This window comes from Taudactylus pleione, unplaced genomic scaffold, assembly GCF_031769625.1.
Source record: "Taudactylus pleione unplaced genomic scaffold, aTauple2 ptg000009l, whole genome shotgun sequence".
NCBI classification, from domain to species: Eukaryota; Metazoa; Chordata; class Amphibia; order Anura; family Myobatrachidae; genus Taudactylus; species Taudactylus pleione.
In genome coordinates this window covers 14,952,836-14,976,547 of record NW_028284412.1, presented here as the reverse complement: position 1 = coordinate 14,976,547, position 23,712 = coordinate 14,952,836, and the positions used below count along the sequence as shown (strand labels likewise).

At 44.2% G+C, this 23,712-nt stretch overlaps 1 protein-coding gene across 1 annotated transcript in view; it reads right to left on the bottom strand.

The window, feature by feature from the left end:
- The window catches only part of LOC148542794 (ras-related protein Rab-9B), a 71,045-nt gene extending 47,790 nt beyond the window's left edge, over positions 1–23,255 (bottom strand). Inside the window, exon 1 of the mRNA XM_088466834.1 lies at positions 23,239–23,255. The gene's annotated coding sequence lies outside the window, so the exon portion shown is untranslated. The remainder of the gene's footprint in view (positions 1–23,238) is intronic.
- Positions 23,256–23,712: the final 457 nt, after the last annotated feature.

Below are 23,712 nucleotides of genomic sequence, written 5' to 3'. Positions count from 1 at the left end.
GGGTGGACTGCGGGAGATCTGCCTACACTTTCGGGTGTGCGGAGGCTACCTGAAAATCAGGAGCCTCCCGTGACTTCCAGGAGTGTAGGCAAGTATGCTTTTTGCTTCTGACCCTGACTTTGCCTTGTATTGTCTTGGGCAGACCTTTTGCCTGTTACATGGATTCTGCTTCCTGCTGCCTCAACCAATCAATGCCCTTCAGTTTGTAGCTATCTGAATTACTGAACACTTCTATTATACAGTAGACAGCTAATATCCATTTGTGCACTTCATCATGCTACACACACCTATTAGACTGCTCTTTTCCAACTATGGGCCTGATTGAGAGATGGACACAATGCATACCTGCCGAATTTCATCTCCCTCCTTCTGGGAGGGAGCTGTTCAGCTTCCATGTCGGGGGGCGTGTCGCGGCAGAAAGGTGGCATGTGTATTCCAATGAGCACACAATATTGTGAATTAGCAGCTCCACCATTTTGTGAGTGACAGCAATCTCACTCTGTCAGAGTACTGAATCTGAAGTTAACTACAGGGTGTGATGGCATACCATATCTGTATTGCACCAGGAACACGTCCATTAAGGCATCAGCCTTAATGGTCATAATTTAATTGCATTTTTTAGTTTGAGGGACACAAATTCAGTAGGTTTTGTGAAATTTCAGATAATGTCTAAGAAGCCTGTCGAAGCTGGATAATTGGCTTAGACAGAATCTGTTTAAAATGAAATCTGCACGACGCCATTTTGCAAATGGCGACAAGACGCCATGTTGCAACTGGCCGCCCAGGGCCATTTTAGTGAATCTCACACATTATAAGTACATACGGCGATGCTATTATTTAGCGTCGTATGATTCCCACGCAATAGAAATATGTTAAAAGTCCCCATTATATAAATACAGACAGTTACTAAAACATATAACATTATCAATCCTGCTAAACACATACCACGGTGTACTCCACAAAACACGTAGCCGCACAACGCTAACTAGCGTCTTTTCTCAATACCCCAATACTTACACACTGCACACTTACATAAAAAGGTTTAGTATATGATAAGTAGACCGTGTTTGGTGTGATTCTAAACCACTGTGTCTTTGCAGATTTCCGGTTCCATCGGGGAAGAAATCGCAAAATGTGTCTGCAAGTTATGGATCATAGAGAGTTAGGGATTGAAATGTTTCCTGTAATGCAGCCAGTCTAATGTGTTATGTAGCAGGAAAATGGACACAAAGAGCTGTTGGAGGCTGGAATGTGACCATGCGAATTGACCTATGAACTGTACTGTAACAGAAGACAGGGCCGGTGCTAGGCTGTGCTGCGCCCAGTGCCATCCTGTGTTGCCACCCCTTCCCTCCTCTGCTCCCTCCTCCTGAGCTTACATATGTGCTATAGCGCCTGGGGGAGGGGGACATTTCCTGTGCCCTCCGGAAACAGTAGCGATCCAAGCAACGGACCGGCTTGCCCGTGCCTGGAGCCGATACTGACAGAAGAACCAGAAAGAAGAACCAATGGAATCATGCCAACCTGTTCTATTGTATTGCCTATCTCTGTTAGAGTATATATGTGGGTTCTCTGAAACTAGATCCCAGTCTTCTTGCTTTGCTGTTGACAGAGGTTTCATCTTTGATGCCGGGATCTGGATCCAGAGCGCGTGCATATGTAAGGACTGTACCTTGTGACTGTATGATTTATTTTGCGCTAATTGTATTTAGATCACAGCGTGTAACCATCTGTTTTTTAAATTGAATAATAACTTTTGTGCTTTGGAACCACAATCAAAGTCTGAAAGCAATTATTTCTATTGTGCGACTCATAACGCTAAATAGCGACAATTTTAGAGTGTATAGATAGGTAGGAATCAATAGTTGGGGGCTCGCAGTGTGAAATCACGCTACCAGTCATACGGTAACACTCGGTCAGCGATCTCTCAGTAAAAGGGTGGAGGCGCCATAAGCAGGAAAGAACACATTGTGCCTTCGAATACCTGCTACCACTTTGTTGCTGAGAGTCCGCTACCCGTTATTGTGTGAGTTCAAGGAGCGCTGATTAGAATCCAGGGACAAGGGAGGAAAAAAGTTTTTTCCTTCGTTGATAGAATTTTCATGTTAAAAAGGGAAGTCGCACTACGATTTGTGTAGTAGTCGCATTATTGTGTATGCGACTAGTTGCACAATAGCGTATACGTATTTCCTGTATTGCTGCCATGTGTTTTAAACAAAGCTGTTGAGATTGCATTGTGATATTGATAGATAACATTGTTGTAAATATCTTGATCAGTGTGGCCATAATCTGGGAAAACGTTTATTTTTCTGTGCAGAAAAAGGGTACGTAACAGTGAACATTTGTTGGTAGGGGTAACATGTTCCCTAGTTAAGGGTATCGTAGGACCCTTAAGTGCTATGCACCTGGTGTCGGCCTAGTGGCTCGGTAGTAGATACCGCAGTCTAAACACATAAGCAGGTGTAGTTGTTGTCTTTGTTGTAGGTATCAGCTCTCAGTGTGATTGCAGCATTCAGTGATCAGTTAGGGTTATTTGAGCATTGTAATTGAACCGCACAGTTGTGGCAAATTGTGATTGTGAACTGAGCAGAGGGTGGACGAAATCACTGAAAAGGGTAGGTGTTTTTGGAATGCCTAAATGCTAGCAGTGAAAGGTAGTCAAAAAGGGATTAGGTGCGTGGAAGCAGCCTGGTTATTCTTCCATAGGTGTGTGGGCTCATCCTGTTAATATCGTCCACAGTTAAGTGAAAGTAGCCTTGACGTTCTTTCACCAGTCTAAATCTCTATTGAAAAGCTTAGGGTTATTTTCCCAGGATGGGAGCCAAGCAAACGGTAGAGATGTTAGATGATATGCTGCTGTTGGAAGCGCCGCTTGGGTCGGCACGGCATATTATGCATACTAGGTACGGTGCTTATGCAACTAGGTACTGTGATGTATGGTTTAAAATGACGAGGCAGAGTGTTAAACCATTTCCCAGAATTGGCAGCTTTGATAAGGAGGTATTGAACAATGTCCAAGATAGCATCTGTATGGTGCACTCTTGAATGAAAAAAATAAAGAATAACGAGTGTTTAAAGTTGTGGCAGCATGAGGGGGATGCATGGCTTGAAAGTGTGCACGCGACGCCATCTAGCGTCACGAGCATGATTCAGGAGAGTGCACATGCGGTGCTAAACTGCGGTGCGTGTGCGCATCGAAATAGCGCACACACACAGCAAGGTAGCATTGCAGAAGGTATTGCCAGTGGTTCACGCGCACCACCACTGCCCTATGCGGATGGGGGTGGAGGTACAGTCGATGTAAAAACTCATAAAAATATAACAGGTAACTTGTACCCTCTCTTGAGTAATCACAAAGAAAATGTTTATGATACGAATGATGAACCTGTTGTTATGTCTGCCATTTCACATGCTGTACACATGTTAGATGCTCCATCACAACAAGCACGAATGGTGGTCATCAGTAATAGTACAGGAAGTGTTAACATCCACTGCACCCGTAGAGGAATTTGGTAACCCAATACATAGCAGTAATAGGCTAAATCTCCAGCCAGCTAACAAGGTCAAAGGTAGCAGTGCGGCTGGTCTGCATCCCATCCGGACAATAACTGTTCCAAATGGGAATGCGGATGCGAATGGTGAGGTGCCCACAAGGGAGGTAGCAATACATTGTCCTTGGACAAGAGCTGAGCTAAATTCCATAATGAATTATTTCCCTGACCCTAAAAAGGAATTAGCAAAATGCCAAAGATTTTTGAAAAATTTGGGTAATGCTCACGAGCCAACCAATAAAGATAGGCGAGTGGTGTTAAGGGCTTGTCTTTCACACAATACCGACGTGAAAAAGTTTATCACGGATTGCGTATTGGGATGGAGATGGTCCCTTAACAGATGAAGGTAACCAAGGTAACATTACCCGCATAATAACTCAATTGGGTGTATACTTTCCAGTAGTAGTTAACTGGAGTAAAATTTTCACCATAAAACAAAAAGAGAGTGAATCTGCAAAGGATTACTGTACCCGAGCTCTGCAGGCTATCACCCAGTACACTGGGATAGAAGATATTAAAGATAGCACTCATTACAGGGAAATGATCATCACGGTACTTATGGATATTCTTAAAGACAATCTAAAGACCCGAGTCCAGACCTCACTACCTGGCTGGAGGGGAGTTACTGTAGACACACTCAGGGAATCCACTATTGAGCATGATAAAACCATCCTCAAGAAGAGAGAGACCCAGAGCGAGAAACTAATGGCTGTTAGTATCCAAGCTCTAGAAGGAATGAATGTAACATCACAGCCACCAGACACACATGCACCTGCACCGCTACACGCCCTCACCAATCCTGCACCACCACAGCCCTACCCCACTTATCAAACACAGCCACAAAACCCATACTATCCACAACCACCATATTACCCTCAAAACCCTTATCCACACCCACAATCTTTCAATACCTCTCAACCCACACAGCAACCCTTTCACCCACCCCACTCATGAAGGTGCTTTAACTGCAACCAAGTGGGACATGTAAGTAGGAAGTGTAAGGTGAAGAAGGTAGACAGTGAGACAGTACCAGCAATTGGTGTAACAGGTAAAGTACTACATTATCCTTTAACCAAATCCACAGAGGTTACTATCGGGCCATTGCATACTAGGCATTCTTTTCTCCTGGCAGCAGCGGCTCCTACTAACCTACTGGGAAGGGATTTGTTATGCAATATGGGATGTGTCATATATTGTATCCCTGATGGTATATTTCTAGATATCACAGAGAGAGTTGCGCATGAGGTGAGGGATATGTTGGACACTCCCCAAAGGTTAATGTTTCACTCTACTGGTTCAGGTAAAAATCCATCCCAGGTAGATCAAATGTTATCCCAAATACCAGATTCACTTTGGACCAAGGATGGACAGGACACTGGATTAATGGCAAATGTAGCTCCCATAATGGTAAATCTAAAAAGCAGTAGGCAAGCTCCAAAAATTCCCCAGTACCCATTAAAACGGGAGGTAGAGTTAGGGGTTTATTCCATAATTGAGCGGTTATTACAGCAGGGAATTTTAGTCCATACAGCAAGTGTAGCCAACAGTCCCATCTTTCCTGTGAAGAAAATTGTTGGGAGGGGTTATAGGCTGGTACAAGACCTTAGAGGGCTAATAAGGTAGTAGACAGCCAATTTCCCGTAGTGCCGAATCCAGCTGTCATTCTTATGCAAATCCCACCAAATGCAACCCATTTCACTGTCATAGACCTCTGTTCTGCTTTCTTCTCTGTACCTCTTCATCCTGACTGTCAGTACCTATTCACTTTTACATACAGGGGTGTACAATACACATGGACACGATTGCCCCAGGGCTTCATAGACAGCCCCAGTATCTTCTCCCAGGCCTTACACCACTGTTTACAATCTTTTCTACCTGTCAATGGATATGTTCTAATACAATATGTGGATGATTTATTGTTATGTTCTGATTCGTTTATGTCATGTTTAAATGATACTAAACTTTTATTGCTTCATCTCTTGCAAACAGGACCCAAGGTTGCTATGGACAAACTACTGCCATGCCAGTCCAGGGTTAAATACTTGGGACATTGCCTAACCCAGGGGTTACGACATCTGACAAATGACAGAATCCAGGCTATACAGACCATGACACTGCCACAGAACCAACAGCAAATTCGTACCTTCTTGGGAATGTGTGGATACTGCAGAATGTGGATCCCAGGCTATTCTATTTTGGCCTTGGCATTACAGGACTTAGGACCTCATTCAGAGTTGGTTGTAAGCGGCCACTCGGTCGTACGCCTAACGATCAAGAATCAGAAAAAAAACAATCGCACGGCCGGGTGATCGCAATCAAAGTGACGCCCATACATGAACAAAGCACCTCCTCTAGCTAACGAGTGATAGCAGCTAGTGAACGAGTCAATCATTGTCAGTCGTTGTCAGTCACTGTATGTTAATTTTCTTCTGATGGTTGCGGCCGCTTGTGTTGTGTGCAAATTACATAAAAAATTAACAAAAAAAAACCATAGAATAAGCCATCCCCATGAAATATATTTATTCTTATTATTCTCTAATGCAAATGCAACTGAATTAATTACAAGCCAATTAGCAGTGTTATTAGCAACAGCAAATGATTATTAGCTGCTTGCATTGTGTGGCACAAAATAGAAACATCAAATATAACATCAGTCACATTCGATAGTATCGATTGTACTCTGGTGTTGGAGAGAGCACATATTCAACCTCAAGCTGTACGATCAGCCAGGCCTCTAACCTGCTCGCAGAGTGACGTTTTATTACTTACGGCCTTCTATGTCGGTCGTACCAGGAAATTTATGTACGCCCTTAAAACGCCCTGAAAACGGTGAGGAACACCTGCGTTTTTAGACCACCACCACCGTCAACACCCACAAATGGCCTTTCATGTCAATCAACTCTCAGAAGCCGTACTATCGACAGAATTTTGGTTCGCAAGGTCTCGTATGCACATGCGCACAACTAACCATACGCATCCGTGGTTTGGAACATCGCATGCATACGACCGAGCGTCCGCTTACGGCCCACTCTGAATGAGGTCCTTAGTCTGTTCCTCAAAGCCCAATCGTGTCATACACACAGAGGAATCAGAGCAGGCTTTCCTTACTCATAAGCCTGACAAGAGCACCTGCATTGGGAATACCTGATTATGAAAAACCTTTTGATTTGTATTGCACGGAAGCTAATGGTTGTGCAGCAGGTGTCCTCACACAAAAACATGGTGATGCCAGTAGGCCTGTAGCATACTACAGTGCACAATTGGACACTGTGGCAAGATCACTCCCGATGTGTTTAAGAAGTGTAGCAGCAACTGCTCTATTGGTCAGTAAGAGTGAGGATGTGGTATTAGGCCATGATATGACTGTATATACACCCCATGCTGTATCTGCTTTGCTAAACTCTGCCCAAACCAGGCATGTCTCATCAGCTAGGTTCACAAAATGGGAACTAGCCCTTATAACACTTGCAAACATCACCATCAAACGGTGCAGTACGTTAAATCCAGCTACGTATTTACCATATGTGCAACATGTTGCACAAAGGGTGGAGAGAGGTGAGTTGCTGGCGGAAGGTGAGTTCTGCAGGTATATTGATGCACATGACTGTATGGAATATCTGAATCAAACCTTTACTGCAAGACATGACATACGGAATACACCTTTATAAAATGTAGATGTGAAATTTTACACGGATGGGAGTTGTCATAGACAAACTGACACTGGAGGGTTATGTACAGGTTATGCTGTGGTAAATGACGAAGATGTCATAGAGGCCGAACCTTTAGGTCCACCACACTCGGCCCAAGTGGCGGAACTGGTAGCATTAAAGAGAGCATGTGAATTAGCAGAAGGTAAATCTGCTAATATCTACACTGACTCTAGGTAGCCTTCGGGGTGGAACATGATTTCAGGGCTCTATGGCATCTGAGAAATTTTATGACAGCAGCAGGCACACCAATTGCACATTCCAGACATATAAAAGGACTACTCACAGCGATCCAATTGCCTAAGACAGTGGCTGTAATTAAGTGTGACATACATGTGAGGATGATCCGGTGTCACTGGGCAACAACAGGGCAGACGAAGCTGCCAAATGGGCAGCAGGGTTAAAAGTAAATGTGCCAATAAACTAAATGATGTTTCAAACGATTGACATGCTGAAATTAATTGAGATGCAAAATTTGTGTTCCATTCAGGAAAAGGCAATCTGGAAGTCCAAGGGATGTGGGCAAGAGTCTTCTGGACTCTGGAGAGATGGACAAGGTAAGCCAGTGGCTCCCAAGGCATACTTCCCAAGCCTGGCTGAGGCAGTGCATGGTCTGACTCACTTGGGAAAGCAAGGTATGTGCAAATTGGTGAGAGCATACTGGTGTGCACCGGGTTTTTCTTCTCAAGCGGAAAAGAGAGCAATGTTCTGTCTGACCTGCTTGAGGAAAAACATTGGGAAAACAATCCCTACCGAACCATCCCACATTCCTCTGACTGACGGACCTTTTCAGGTAATACAAATTGATTTCATCCAATTACCACCCTGCAGCAATCTCAAGTATGTATTAGTGTGCACTGATCGGGTTGAGGCATACCCAGCTGCCACTAATACTGCTGCGTTTACTGCCAAGAAAATTGTTCAGGAGTTTGTATGCAGATACGGTATCCCTAGAATTATTGAAAGTGATAGGGATACTCATTTCACAGGTGATGTCTTCCAAAACATGTGTAAGTTGATGGTTATTAATAGTAATGAACGGGACTATTAAAATAAATTAAGTAAAATCATGGCAGAAACTGGACTGGGCTGGCCAGAAGCACTACCACTTGTCCTCCACAGTATCAGGACAATGCCTAGACCCCCTCTCAATCTGTCCCCCTTTGAAATACTGTTTGGTAGACAACCTCATTTGATTAGAAGTCCGCAGGAAGATTTGAAAAGTAACAACGAGGTAACTGTAAGGTATCTTATAACAATGAGTAAACAGTTAAAACAGCAACAGCAGAAACTGAAATTGTTGTCACATGATATGCCTGGAACAAACTGTCATGATGTTGAACCTGGAGAATTTGTTATGATTAGAAATTTCTTGCATTCAGGTTGTTTGACTGATTGGTGGGAAGGTCCGTATCAGGTGTTGCTGACTAGTACAACTTCATTGAAGGTGGCGGAGAGAGACACCTGGGTCCATTCCACTCACTGTAAGAAGGTCAACCAACCGGTGGAGAAACAAGGCGGAATCGAGGCAAATAATGTAGACCTGTCAATTGCAAGCCTGTTCCGGAAGGGTTAAAGGTTACAGTGAGATACCTGAGCTAAAGAAATTTGTAGATCCTTGTTTTCAGCAATGGATTGGTCTGCTGTGGTTATCTTTGTATTTTCTCCCAGAGTCCTCATTATCTTGGGTTGTTTCGGGATCTCTGGTTTCTGCGATGGAGGACAGAGGACGGAGAGGGGAGCTGATGGTGATATCAATGAAATGGAGTTGGGAGGAGTGCTAGACCTACCGGGGGAGTATTTGACCAAACCCAGTACAGTAATTGTTAAGAGATCTGCTATTCTGGATACTCAGAGACAGTGTGAAGATCTATCGTCTGAGGATTACTGTATGTGTGAGTTCTGTGGGTCCGTAGTCAATGATAGATGCATCCAACAGTGCCAACCTAAGTATAACCAGTATTGGGGTGGGTATCCTTTAGAGGATTATCATACCATGGTGGGCAAAGTTTTAAACCAAACCGACTGTTGGGTGTGCTCTCACGTGCCCCAAGGACAGCATAATGTAGGATTAGTGCCATTTTCATTAATTGTCTCTGAGATTCTAGAATTACAAAAAGGGAAGACACTGGATGGAAAATTTCTTAACACCAAACAACCCCATTTTAAACTCCACTAGTACCAGGTAAATAAAACACTTTTATGTTTAAACATCACCAACTCCAGTGAACCAGGAAGTTGGGAGGTGAGTGGGAATAACCAGACAATAACCTTCTTACTAAGAGCTGATCATGAGCCTATGAATTATGAACTGTTATGCACAATTAGGTCAGGTAGAAGACACTTCCGGTATAAATATACACTAAGTAACACTAAAGAAATGGTTGGCAGAGTACCAGAAGGGTACTGTGCTAGGGTTATACAACCAGAAACGTGTATTAGCCAGATGGGAGAACCTGAGATAGGATCATTTGTTAGGGAAATGTGCTGGATGATCATGATGCATTCTATTCCTTATGTTCTCCCCGATGATGTATATTTTATATGTGGAAGGAAAGCGTATAAGTGGCTCTCTCCGAGTTCCGAAGGTTTGTGTTATCTGGGAAGAGTACTTCCAGAGGTTATGACCCTTACACATGGTGAAATGCTTGGTATTCATAACAACACACCATCCCCAAGCCTTCACACACAGTATGAAGATAGCGCAAAAGAAATATGATACCTGGTGATGTACATAAAGCCACACAGTTAATTAGTGAGACAACTGGCTTTCAAGTTTTGGTAGCGTTGGATCCCACCAGGATCGCTCGGGGTACACTAAATTTTAGATATATCCAAGATCTTGCCAAATTAATAGATAATATCACCAAGATGTATGATGACACATTCAGGTACACAGGTAAGGAGTTGCAGGCCTACAAGAAAGAACTGGTGCAACACAGATTAGTTTTAAATTATTTAACAGCTGTCATTGGAGGGTATTGCATAACTTTATCCACCCAATTTGGTGTAAAGTGTTGCACATACATTACAAATAATACTAGTGACCCCAAGGAGGTGATAGACTGGAAGATGGATAAAATTCTGCAGCTGAAATGGGAATTTCGGAAGGACCATATTGCTTCAGTGGCTGAAGTAGAGGAGAAGGTAGAGTAATGGGTTTCATGGTTGAAATGGTTCTCAGGTGTAGGAGAGTGGGTCCAGGAAATGATTGCAAGCATAGGTAAATTCCTGATCCTCATACTGGTTGTCATAATAGTAATTGGCTTATGTGTACTGTGTTGAAATGTGGAAAATGTAAAGATAAGGTACACCAAAAGAATGAAATTATGATGGTGGTCAGTAATAACAATATAAATACTGAGGTACATGTAGGGCTGCATTACAACCCTGAACTAGAAGGTACCATCATATGATGTATAAGATTTAGACATGCATGAAATGTGTTATTAAAATGTTATTTTAAAACATCTTAAATAATGTAAGTCCCTATTCCCCCCTCAAGACTTCCTTTATAGGATTGGTGCATCCCCACATCTTTCCCATGATCTCCCAAGATCTGTGGTGTGCGTATAAGGGTAGTTTTATGTCCCCCCCAGAGACACATTATTGATGGTTTAAGAACCACCTTGTGCCATCCCATAATATAACACTAAATAATATGTCATAATGTAAGCCTAAATTAAATTAATTGTAAAATCAGAGTATGATAGCATGTTGTTTGCTATCAAAGGGTGGATTATCGAACCTGGATAAATGGCTGAGACAGAATCTGTTTAAAATTAAATCTGCACAACGCCATTTTGCGAATGGCAACAAGACGTCCTTTTGCGACTGGCCACCGAGCGCCATTTTAGCGAATCTCACACATTATAAGTACATAAAAAGGTTCCCTAGCATTAAGGTTAAAATTTAAGGTTTTATTCATTATCAGTAATGTTGTGAAATACATGTTATTTGATATCTAAGGTTTAGTATATGATAAGCAGACCATGTTTGGTGTCATTCTAAACCACTGTGTCTTTGCAGATTTCCGGTTCCATCTGGGAAGAAATCGCAACATGTGTCTGCAAGTTATGGATCACAGAGAGTTAGGGATTGAAATATTTTCTGTAATGCAGCCAGTCTAATTTGTTATGCAGTGGGAAAATGGACACAAAGAGCTGTTGGAGGCTGGAATGTGACCATACGAATTGACCTATGAACTGTACTTTAACAGAATAACCAGAAAGAAGAACCAATGGAATCATGCCAACCTGTTCTATTGTATTGCCTATCTCTGTTAGAGTATATATGTGGGCTCTCTGAAACTAGATCCCAGTCTTCTTGCTTTGCTGTTGACGGAGGTTTCATCTTTGATGCCGGGATCTGGACCCAGAACGCGTGCATATGTAACGACTGTACCTTGTGACTGTATGATTTATTTTGCGCTAATTGTATTTAGATTACAGCATGTAACCATCTATTTTTTATATTGAATAATAACTTTTGTGGTTTGGAACCACAATCAAAGTCTGAAAGCAATTATTTCTATTGTGTGACTTATAACGCTAAATAGCGGCAATTTTAGAGTGTATAGATAGGTAGGAATCGACAAGCCTTAATGGGACATGTGAAATCGTAAGATTTGTGGTCTATGGAATTTCATTGCTTTTTAATAATTTATTAACCATCAGGGTTTTGAGGAGAAAACCAGGCCACCTGCAGGGCAGACGGACAACAAATAGGTACACTAGCATTAGTGGAGGAGCGGTCAGCACACAGGTGGTGTTTTGGGGGTGCAGAGGGTATGACAACAGCGGGGCAGGCTGCAGGTGCATGGATGTATCAGTGGGATCCATCCATGCATCTGTTAAAAAATGAATGTGTAATATAAAAAAAAATTATGTACCCCTATAGCACAACCAGCACTGGGCTTTGGTGCCCCAGTGCTGGTTGTGCTAAATACAGGGGACAAATGATGTAGGGGTCCCCTGTATTAAGCACAACCAGCACCATGCTAATCAGATCCAGTCATGTTTGCCAAAACTCAGGGGAGAAACGACGTAGGGGTCCACTCGAAAAAAAAAATAATTCTCCCATAGAGAACTCCCGAGGGTGGCATGGTGTTGAAGGGGCTACACCTCAAAAGCTTTTGGAGGTACCGAGCTAAAATTTGGCATGGGCGAGTAGAACTGTAGCTTGGTGCTGCATGCCCAATTTCAGGGCAAAAACATAAAAAAATTAGGATTTGAGAGTAATCTAAACTTCCAACTGTCAGTTTTTTCTGACACTCTCAATTAGGACCACTCTTCTGCTGTTGTCTATGGGGAATTTTTGGGAAGGCATACATCAGGGTACAGAGTGAACTTAGACTTCAGGTTTGTTTTATTAGGTAACTATTGTTCCAGGGTAGCTGCTTTTGGGGTGCAGGTAAATTAGAAAGTTACAGTTTTTAAACTATTACTTCACGAATGCGCCATTATACAAATAGGAAACTTCAACTTGTGCAGCCTCAGTTGGTGCCTTCAGCAGGTTTACTCACTGTGGCTTCACTTGAGTGCACAAAAATGATTGGCCAGTGCGGGCTGTAGTGGTGGTGGGACTCTGGGGGGAAGGATCGGGTGTGACCCAAGAAAGGGGGGGTAGCGGGCATTGGTGGTGCGACCCTGCGGAATACAGATGCAGGCTCAGATCAGGGATATCCATGATGCCTGTATCTGTGTGTGATAAAAATAAACACAGATGCAAGGACGGATCAGTGAGATCCATCTGTGCTGCTATGTTTAAAAAAAATGACAATGTTAAAATAAAATAAAAAATGGCGTGCCCCCCGCCTCAAAAGAACAACCAACACTGGGCTTTGGAGACCCAGTACTGGTTGTGCTAAATACAGGGAACAAACACCATAGGGCTTAAAAGAGCTTAATGGCTGCTGCCCCCCAGGTGAAGGTGCAGAACAATAAAATATTAAAATAAAACAGTATCTGTTTTTTCTTTTTATATTTATTTTACAGGGGTACTATAGGTACCAGTGGGTTCTTAATTCCCCACTTGCTGCTACTTGTGGTTCTCCAAGTACCAGCATGCGGGGGAGGCTTGCTGGGTCCTGTAGTTTTACTACAAAAGACAATATTTTAACTCTTTATTTTGCACTACATTTTACATAATCAACCTGGCACCCACTGGCCAGGGGTGCTGGGGATAGCCCTGAGCTATCAGCCTGGGCCTGGGGTGCCCTGGAAAGGCCGACCCCTTTATTGAAGGGGTCTCCAGCTCCCCATGGATCCCCAGCCTGGGCCAACTAGTGGTCAGGGGTGATGCCTCAGCTGGGGGGCCGGAGAAAGGGCTCCCCTGGCTGTGGCATTACCCCCCCTGTAGAAAGGGTCCGGTACTAGTTCTGGTAAATACAGAGGAACCCTACGCATTTTTTTCCCCTGTATTTCTATAACCAGGACCGGCTCAGAGCCCAGTGGTGGTTGCGCTGAATACAGGGGACCCCTACGTCATTTGTCCCCCGTATTTTGGCAACCAGGACTGGTTCTGAAAAGCCTGGTGCTGGTTGTGCTTCATACGGACGGCCCATACATTGTTTCTCCCCTGTATTTAGCACAACCAGTACTGGGTTTCCAAAGCCCAGTGCTGGTTGTTGTTTTGTTTTGGGGGGGGGGGGCACACCAATTATTATTATTTTTTTACATAGGTTTTCTTTTTTTTTTTTAAACACAGAAGCACAGACGGGTCTCATTGATCCCGTACCTGCTTCTGTGTTTGTTTATTTATGCACAGATGCAGGTATCATGGATCTTCCTGATCTGAGCCTGCATCTGTCTGCTGCTACCTCCCCTGGGTCCTGCAGCCCACACCACCACTGGCACTAATCCCCGCTAACTTCCCCGGGTCCCAGTTATAGCTAATGCCCATTTCCTTCCCCCGAGCCCACCGCTGCTACCGTCCACACTGGCAAGCCATTTTGGTGCACCCAAGTGAACCCACAGTGAGTACACCTGCTGAAGGCACCAACTGAGGATGCGCAACAAGTTGAAGCTTTCTATCTCTATAATGGCGGATTTGTGAGGTAATAGTTTAAAAACTGTAACTTTCTAATTTACCTGAACCCCAAAAGCACCTACCCTAGAACAATAGCTAGCTAACAAAACAAACCCCAAGTCTAAATTCGCCCCCTACCCTGACTTATGCCTTCCCAAAATTCCCCCATAGAAAACAGCAGAAAAGTGTTCCTAACAGAGTGTAAAACAAAACTGACAGTTAAAACTTTAGATTACTCCCAAATCCACATTTTTTATGTTTTGCCCTGAAATTTGGCATGCAGCACCCAGCTACAGTTCTACCTGCCCCCATGCCAAATTTAAGTTCGGTACCTCCAATAGCTTTTGAGGTGTAGCCCCTTAAACACCATTCCCTTTTTTTAGATTCAGCCTTAATATAAGGGCACGGCCGTGCCCATAATATATATACAATCCATTTTGTGGGGTATCACATTAGCGTACATCTCTGAATCAGGCCCTATGGTCTCTGCTGAAGTCTCATCTAACCAAATAACTTGCTTGCAATTAGGGGTGTGCACCGGCCACTTTTCGTGTTTTGGTTTTGGATCTGGATCTTTCTTCGTATTTTGGATCCGGATTGGTTTTGCCAAAACCACCCTTCCGTGTTTTGGGTTCTGGGTTTTGTGTTTTGGAACTGTATTTTTAAAAGAAAAAAGCATAAAAACAGCTAAAATCACAGAATTTGTGTTTTTTTCTGCTCCTATGCTATTATTAACCTCGATAACATTAATTTCCACTCATTTCCAGTCTATTCTGAACACCTCACACCTCACAATATTGTTTATAGTCCAAAAGGTTGCACCGAGGTAGCTGGATGACTATGCTAAGCGACACAAGTGGGCGGCACAAACACGTGGCCCATCTAGGAGTGACACTGCAGTGGCAGACAGGATGGCAGTTTGAATAACTAGGTCCTAAACAGTACATAATGCAAAGAAAAAAAAGAAGTGCAAGATGGAATTGTCCTTGGGCCCTCCCACCCACCCTTATGTTGTATAAACAGGACATGCACACTTTAACAAACCAATCATTTCAGCGCCAGGGTATGCCACACGACTATGGCTGAAATGATTGGTTCGTTTGGGCCCCCACAAAACAAGCTGGCAATTAATCTGTCCCTGCACAAACTGGCTCTATGGAGCCAAGATGTCCTCATCCTCCTCATCCACCGATTCCTCACCCTCTTCAGTATTGTGTAAATCCTCATCCTCAAAGAGTATTAATTCATCCCCGCTGGAATCCACCAACACAGGTCCCTCTATACGTTCTGGAGGTCGGTCTCCCTGGAAGAATTTAGAATTAATTTTGATGAACATCATCTTCTCCACATTTTGTGGAAGTAACCTCCTACACATTTTGCTGACAAGGTTCCCGGCTGCACTAAACACTCTTTCGGAGTACACACTGGAGGGGGGCAACTTAGGTAAAATAAAGCCAGTTTGTACTGGGGCCTCCAAATTGCCTCTTTTTCCTGCCAGTACAGGTATGGACTATCTGACATGCCTACTTGGATGCTGTCACCGATGTAATCCTCCACCATTCTGTCAATGGTGACAGTATCATATGCAGTGACAGTAGACATGTCACAAATTGTTGCCAGGTCCTTCAGTCCAGACCAGATGTCCAAACTTGGTCCTGCCTGCCCTGCATCACCGCCAGCGAGTTGCTTAGGATACCTAAGTTGTTTCCTGGCAGCCCCAGTTGCTGGAGAAAGCTGACAGTATTTTCACCAGCAGGTCTTTGCACCTCTGCAAGCTTGTGTCAGCTGGAAAGAGAGATACCACATAGGCTTTAAACCTAGGATCGAGCACGATGGGCAAAATGTAGTGGTCTAATTTCAACAGATTGACTACCCTCGAATCCTAGCAAAGTGAATGAAGGGAATCATCCACAAGTCCCACATGCTGAGCGGAATCGCTCCGTCTTAACTCCTCCTTCACTGTCTCCAGCTGCTTCTGCAAAAGCCTGATGAGGGGAATGACCTGACTCAAGCTGGCAGTGTCTGAACTGACTTCACGAGTGGCAAGTTCGAAAGGCTGGAGAACCTTGTACAACACCGAAATCATTCTCCACTGCGCTTGAGTCAGGTGCATACCCCCTCCTTTGCCTATGTCATAGGTTGATGTATAGGCTTGAATGGCCTTTTGCTGCTCCTCCATCCTCTGAAGCATATAGAGAGTTGAGTTCCACCACGTCACAACCTCTTGCTTCAGGTGATGGCAGGGCAAGTTCAAGAGTGTTTGCTGGCGCTCCAGTCTTCAGCACGCAGTCGCTGAATGGCGAAAGTGGCCTGAAATTTTTCGGGCCACCCAAAGCGTCTCCTGCACGTCCTTGTTGTGTTTCAGATAATTCTGCACCACCAAATTTATTGTGTGAGCAAAACATGGGACTTGCTGGAATTTGCCCAGATGTAATGCCCGTACAATATTGGTGGCATTGTCAGATATCACAAATCCCCAGGAGAGTCTAAGTGGGGTAAGCCATTGGGCAATGATTTCCCTCAGTTTCTCTAAGAGGTTGTCGGCAGTGTGCCTCTTACTGAAACCGGTGATACACAGCGTAGCCTGCCTTGGAACGAGCTGGCATTTCTGAGCTGCTGCTACTGGTGATGCTGCTGTTGTTGCTGCGTAAGGCGATACATCTACCCAGTGGGCTGTCACAGTCATATAGTCCTTAGTCTGCCCATTTCCACTTGTCCATGGTTAAGTGGACATTGGGTACAACCGCATTTTTTAGGACACTTTTTCTAACGTCTCTGTACATTCTCGGTATCACCTGCCTAGTGAAGTGGAATCTAGATGGGATTTGGCCCCAGGGACACACTACCTCCATCAATTGTGTAAATCCCACTGCACTAATGGCGGATACTGGACGCACGTCTAACACCAACATAGCAGTCGCATTGATACAACAGGACAACGGGATTTAGGTGTCCCTGGACTGCTTACGGTCTTAGCCAAAGTTTCTGAACTTGACAGTAACTTTTTATGAATGCGCTGTAGGTGACGTATAAGGGAGGATGTTCCTAGGTGGTTAACGTCCCTACCCCTACTTATTTCACCTTTACATATAGTACATATGGCAAGACAGTTGTTGTCCAGATTTGGATAGAAATATTGTCAGACCAAAGAGGTGGAATGTTTGGTTTTCTGCCCAGGCATGACCGTGAAGGGCTTTTTCATCCCACGGACAACAACTGTCTCCCCGGAGCCTGATTTAAACAAACCACATCACCATCAGAATCCTCCTCATCAACTTTCTCCTCAGTGCAAATGGTGGAAAGAGCCACCTCTTCCCGTCCAGTGTTGGGAAGGTCAGGCATCGCAACCGCCGCCACACTTGGAACCTCACTCAGAGTCGGTCGAAGTGGCCGCACGGTCATACGCCACCGATGTTCACTATACTGTGCATGCGTAAAGTTCGCAATGCACGTGCACAAACTAGCGGCAACGATCAGAAATTTCTCTCTCCTTTAACACAGCCAGGATGGTAGTTTGAGTGACAGATTGAGGCGTTTGTGGGTGGTAACAGGGGAAGGTGCTTGAAAACGGGGGAGTGGAAATCCGGACACAGGCGTGCCTAATTATGCGAACAGCGTTTTATGGGAGTGCATACGGTTTATGGGAGTGCATAATTAACAAAGTAGCGTCATGGCACATGTGATATGGGAGGTTTTTACACTGACATGATCGTAGAGCTTAAGAGAGGGTATGGTCAGCCTTAAGCTCTACGACCAGTTCCGATGGTGCCCGATGGTCTCGATTAATCCTTATATGGCCGGAGATGACGTGTAATGCGTACGAGAAGAGGCCGTATTTTTTTGTCTTCCGGCCGCTTCCTCCCCTTGGTCGGCCAGCTGCCGATCCGAACTTAGGGACGCAACTTGCGAGGGAATCATTTGCATATCCGGCCCCTTTTCCCGTACGACCGTGCGGCCGCTTCGACCGACTCTGAATGAGGTCCTTGGACTCTCTTTGGGAATTTGTGATATCTTCTTAGAAAGTACAGTTCTTTGCTGTGCTTTTGCCAGCTTAACTCATTTGATTTTTGTAGTGGGAGGAGGGCTTCCATCGTCATGTGAAGCTGAACCACTAGTCATGAACATAGGGAAAGACCTTAGCCGTTCCTTGCCACTCCATGTCGTAAATGGCATATTGGCAAGTTTGCGTTTCTCCTCAGATGATTTAAATGTTTTTTTAAGGTCATATTCCTGAACTTTGTCATTTGGGATTTTATATGCCCTCTACTATGACATTGGGCATCGGTCTTGGCAGACGACGTGATTGGCATTTTATCATCTATGTCTTGACTAGTGGCAGCAGCTTCAGCACTAGGAGGAAGTAGTTCTTGATCTTTCCCTATTTTATTTTTTATCGGACAAAGTTTTGTCCTCCATTTATGTTATATTGATATATACCTGCGGCTAAGGCACACACAAACACAGAAAAGAAGAATTTTTTATTTTTTTTGGAGTGCACTTTGGGGGTTACACCACCCTTTAACAGCCGAGCCAGCCGGCCCTTTACTTATGACACAGGCGCACGCTTGGCGCTGCTGCTTTGTTGATGCAGGTGTGGCTACTGTGCACACAATTCACAAACACAGAAGAGTTTTTTTTTTTTGGAGTGCACTTTGGGGGTTACACCACCCTTTAACAGATGAGCCAGCCGGCCCTTTACTTATGACACACGTGCACACTTGGCGCTGCTACTTTGTTGATGCACATGCGGCTACTGCGCACACAATTCACAAACACAGAAAAGAAGAATTTTTTTATTTTTTGGAGTGCACTTTGATGGTTACACCACCCTTTAACAGATGAGCCAGCTGGCCCTTTAGTTATGAAACAGGCGCACGCTTGGTGCTGCTACTTTGTTGATGCACGTGCGGCTACTGCGCACACAATTCACACACACAGAAAAGAAGTATTTTTTTATTTTTTGGGAGTGCACTTTGGGGGTTACACCACCCTTTAACAGATGAGCCAGCTGGCCCTTTAGTTATGACACAGGCGCATGCTTGGCGCTACTTTGTTGATGCATGTGCAGCTACAGCGCGCACAATTCACAAACACAGAAAAGAAGAATTTTAAATTTTTGGGGGGAGTGCACTTTGGGGGTTACACCACCCTTTAACAGATGAGCCAGCCGGCCCTTGGTATATGACACAGGCACACGCTTGGCGCTACTTTGTTGATGCACGTGCGGCTACAGCGCACACAATTCACAAACACAGAAAAAATTAATTGGTTTTTTTTTTTGCACTTTGGGACTACAGCCTTTATGGGACACTACACAACACAGCCCAGCCAGCCCCTATAGACTTTGGAGTGGACACAGGGCCTGATTCAGACCCGCTGGCAAGCGCTTGAACGCTCACGAGTGGGTCGATGGTGTGCTCTGTGCATGCGCAGCGGCCGCACTGCGCATGAGTAAGCCCCGGAGCAAGAGAGAAATTCTCTTGCTCTGTGGCTCACTACAAAAGGGGCGGCTGTCGATGTTGATCGACAGCTCACCCCGTTTTGTAGGCGTGGCGGGGGGTGGCTTCACAAATGGAGGCATTCCCAAGCGAATGCCTGCCGTTTGTGGGCGCCCCCACTGACATCACCAGTGATGTCAGTGGGAGAGCTTCTGGCTCTATTAGAGCCAGAAGCTCTCTGGGGCTTGTCGTAAGGGTCTCGTCGTAAGCCCCGATTATCCTGGCCGCTCGCAATAGCTGTGGGTGGTCACCCACAGCTATACAAACGGCCAGGAGGCTGCACAAAAAAAAAAAAACGCCCTGATTCAGAGCATCCGTCTCTGAATCAGGCCCACAGCCCCTGTGGACAACTGACTGCACAACACAGCCCAGCCAGCCCATATGGACAATAGCACCACAACACATCCCAGCCAGCTCCTATGGACTTTGAAGTGGATACAGCCCTATGGGCAACAGCAGCATAGCACAACACAGCGCAGCCAGCCCTAACTCCCACCCTCCCTATTCACTGTCCATAGCCTGAGTGAAAAATGGCACAGACGCGGGGACCTTTTATAGAATCCAAAACCCGTGAGATCTGACAGCGGGATGATGACATTTTGCCTCGATTTCAGATCCGAGTCACTGCACCCAGGTAACCTCTGAGGGTAGGTCCCTAACATACTGGGATTGAAATCCAGATTGCAGGACACCCCCAAACCAGCCCAGCTGAGCCACCCCAGGGCACCACTCCAATAAGGAAAGGTGAAGTGTAAAAAGGTATAGGATAGATAGGAGCAGCTGAAAATAATACATATATATTAAACAAACAATGGAAGTGATAAGAGTGCAAGAAAGGAAAAATTTGTATATAATGCAATGCCCTGAAGCAGCCCAACCAAAGCAATCCAGGGGACCCACGCCCCAAAAATCAACCCTTAGCTGCACTACAGTATAAACATATTTAGGACTTACCTAGATTGTGCTTCTTGTTAAAGTGCAGTCAAAATGCCAGATCCCTGCTTAAAACCAATAAGGGACAGGTGGGAAGGGGTGCTAGCCTAGATTGAAGGTGTCTCATACACTATCAATCCTGCCTCTGTTCCATGTTTCAAGCATCGCTGTCTACTAGGCCCTGCAGGCCATTCAACAATCCTGTTTCAATACTACGTTACCAGCATCGCTGTCTACTAGGTCCTCCAGGCCATACAGCAATCCTGCTTCTACACCACATTTCAAGAATCACTGTCTACTCGGCCCTCCAGGTCATCCAGCAATCCTGCTTCTACACCATGTTTCAAGCATCGCTGTCTACTAGGCTCTCCAGACCATTCAGCAATCCTGCTTCTATATCACGTTACAAGCATCGCTGTCTACTAGGCCCTCCAGGCCTACCAGCAATCCTGCTTCTAAACCAGGTTGCAAGCATCGCTGTCTATTCAGCTCTCCAGGCCATCCAGCAATCCTGCTTCTACACCATGTTTCAAGCAGCACTGTCAACTAGGCCCTCCTGGCTATACTGCAACTTTACTTTGGACTGAAAATCTATATTCTATTTGACTGTTCCATTGTATCAGCTCCTTACTGCACCTTTGACATGTTGTGTTTGTACTGGGCCTCCAGGTCTGACATTTCACTTACGAAATGTAGATAAAGAAAGCAACCGCACCAGTCTGTGATATACCCTCCAGAAATAATTACTTCTATTATTTAATATTACAAATAGGAGGGTTGCTACCCACTATGGTTTAGTATCTGATATAGAAAAAGAGAGATAGTTGTATGGAGCACCAATCACATTGATATGAACTCATAAAGTATAATTTTTATTAATTCTTAAATAAAAACTTAGGCCCTCATTCAGAGCCGTACGCTCTGAGCAGAGCGCACGCTCTGAATGAGGGCCGCCCTCCTTAAAAATGGAGCGTCCTCCTGGACGCTCGTATAGCTGTGGGTCACCAGCCACAGCCTATACGAGCGTGCAGTTTGATGGCCGCGATGGTCTTGAACATCGCGACCATCGAAACTGCGAGCCGGAGCCTGCGGTTGAGGTTTTGAACCGCAAGCTCCGGAGTGATTTTGGCTCTATCAGAGCCAAAATCACTCCCACTGACATCACTAGTGATGTCAGTGGGCCGGCTTCTGATGGGAGGCGTTCCCGTGGGAACGCGCCGTCAGGGAGGCACGCCCCTTGCACGCCCACCAAAGGGGGCGTGCTGTCAATCAACATCGACAGCACGCCCCCTTTGATCAGACACAACGAGCGAAGGACTTTCCTTCGCTCGTCGCGTCTGGCGCATGCGCACGACGGAGCTCCCTCCGTCGTGCGCATGCTCAGTGCAGAACATCGACCCACTTGCGAGCGGACAGCCGCTCGCGAGTGGGTCTGAATCAGGGCCTTATTCCATAAAATGTGGTGAAATATTTTAATTACTGTTTTAAATCTTATATATAAAAGACCTGTAATGAGGTTTGTGTATTCAATACCCCAGAGATTGAAAATTATATGTTGCAGTAATTTCATGTATCATACCATCTATCTACTACTGCACAGATACTCAAAAGATGTTTTCTGTGGCTAAAGCCATCCTTACTTTATTTAGTATCTGGTTACAGTGTGTAATCAGTTAATTACATAAAATATTGATAGGACAAATATCTGTATTGAACTGCTAGAATAACGTGCACTTCATTTCCTATATCATGGAATAGAATGTATATTGTGTATCATATACATCATGTCTATTATCTTACTTCCGGATACAAATGTGATCTCTTATCAATAAAGTAGATTGTATTTTTTACTCAATTTCTCACTCCTGGACAATTGCTCACTAATGGAGAATCTATTGCAAATGTGACTAATAGTCAATGATATAAATTATGTTGTTACAATTATTTATTGTGCTTATTTATTAACAGTGTAACGTTTAATATTAACCACTGATTTGCCACATTCAAAACTGTTAGTTGCTCCCATCAGGAGATTTGTATGGGCACAAATTAATTTATTGTCACTGTGGATATATTAGGTAATTATTCCTTGATTCAATTTGTATATTATTCTTTACAAGTCCTCAGAATAATCCTGGACAGTGATCATGCATTTGCTTTGATAATTATTTATAGTACCACCAGTCATTCCATTGTGACTGAATAACTCCACATAAATACTAGTTTATGTTTGCTGCAGCATGCATTCAGCCTAATTGTGTGGTAGTTTAACAGAGCAGGTGACTAATCAGTGGCACAAATGCATGTGTCAGCAGTTTGTAACATAACATGGAATCTATCACAGGAACACGCCTCTGCTTTTAAAATTACATCAGTCTTGTCTAAGTCGCGGCATACATTCAGCCAGATAAATGCGATGATAGACAAGATTGATTTAATTATAGACACAGTAAAGATAGGTATAGGGGCAACTGTTAATGCTAGATGAAACACATCCCCCAGCAGGCTCCTCCAACATACATTTCACCTAAGCTCCCTCATGGAGTGAACCAGATGCCTGGGTTCACTGAAGTTTTATTCAGTAAACTCCTCCCATTCACATATGGTAGCCAATCTTAATTAATTACTATATTAGAGATAGTACCATTCATAAAAAAAAAAAAAAAAAAAAAAAAAAAAGAAACAGGGAAACGTGTAAAAAGCATTGCGATCAGCAGAATAATTGTAATACATTGATCTTTACTGAAACCAAACACAAATAGATATTGCTTGATATTATTAACATTAATTGTATTTAATCCATATATGTACTGTCGAAGCCGGATGATTGACTGAGACCAGATCTTAAAATTAATATCGAGCGACGCCATCTTAGGTTGCCCCTGATGACGCCATCTTGCGTCGCCAGCATGAAACCATTGTGTGCGATGCTAATATGCTATTATTAGCATCGTATGACCGCATTGCTACCGCATACTGTTAAAAGTCCTACCA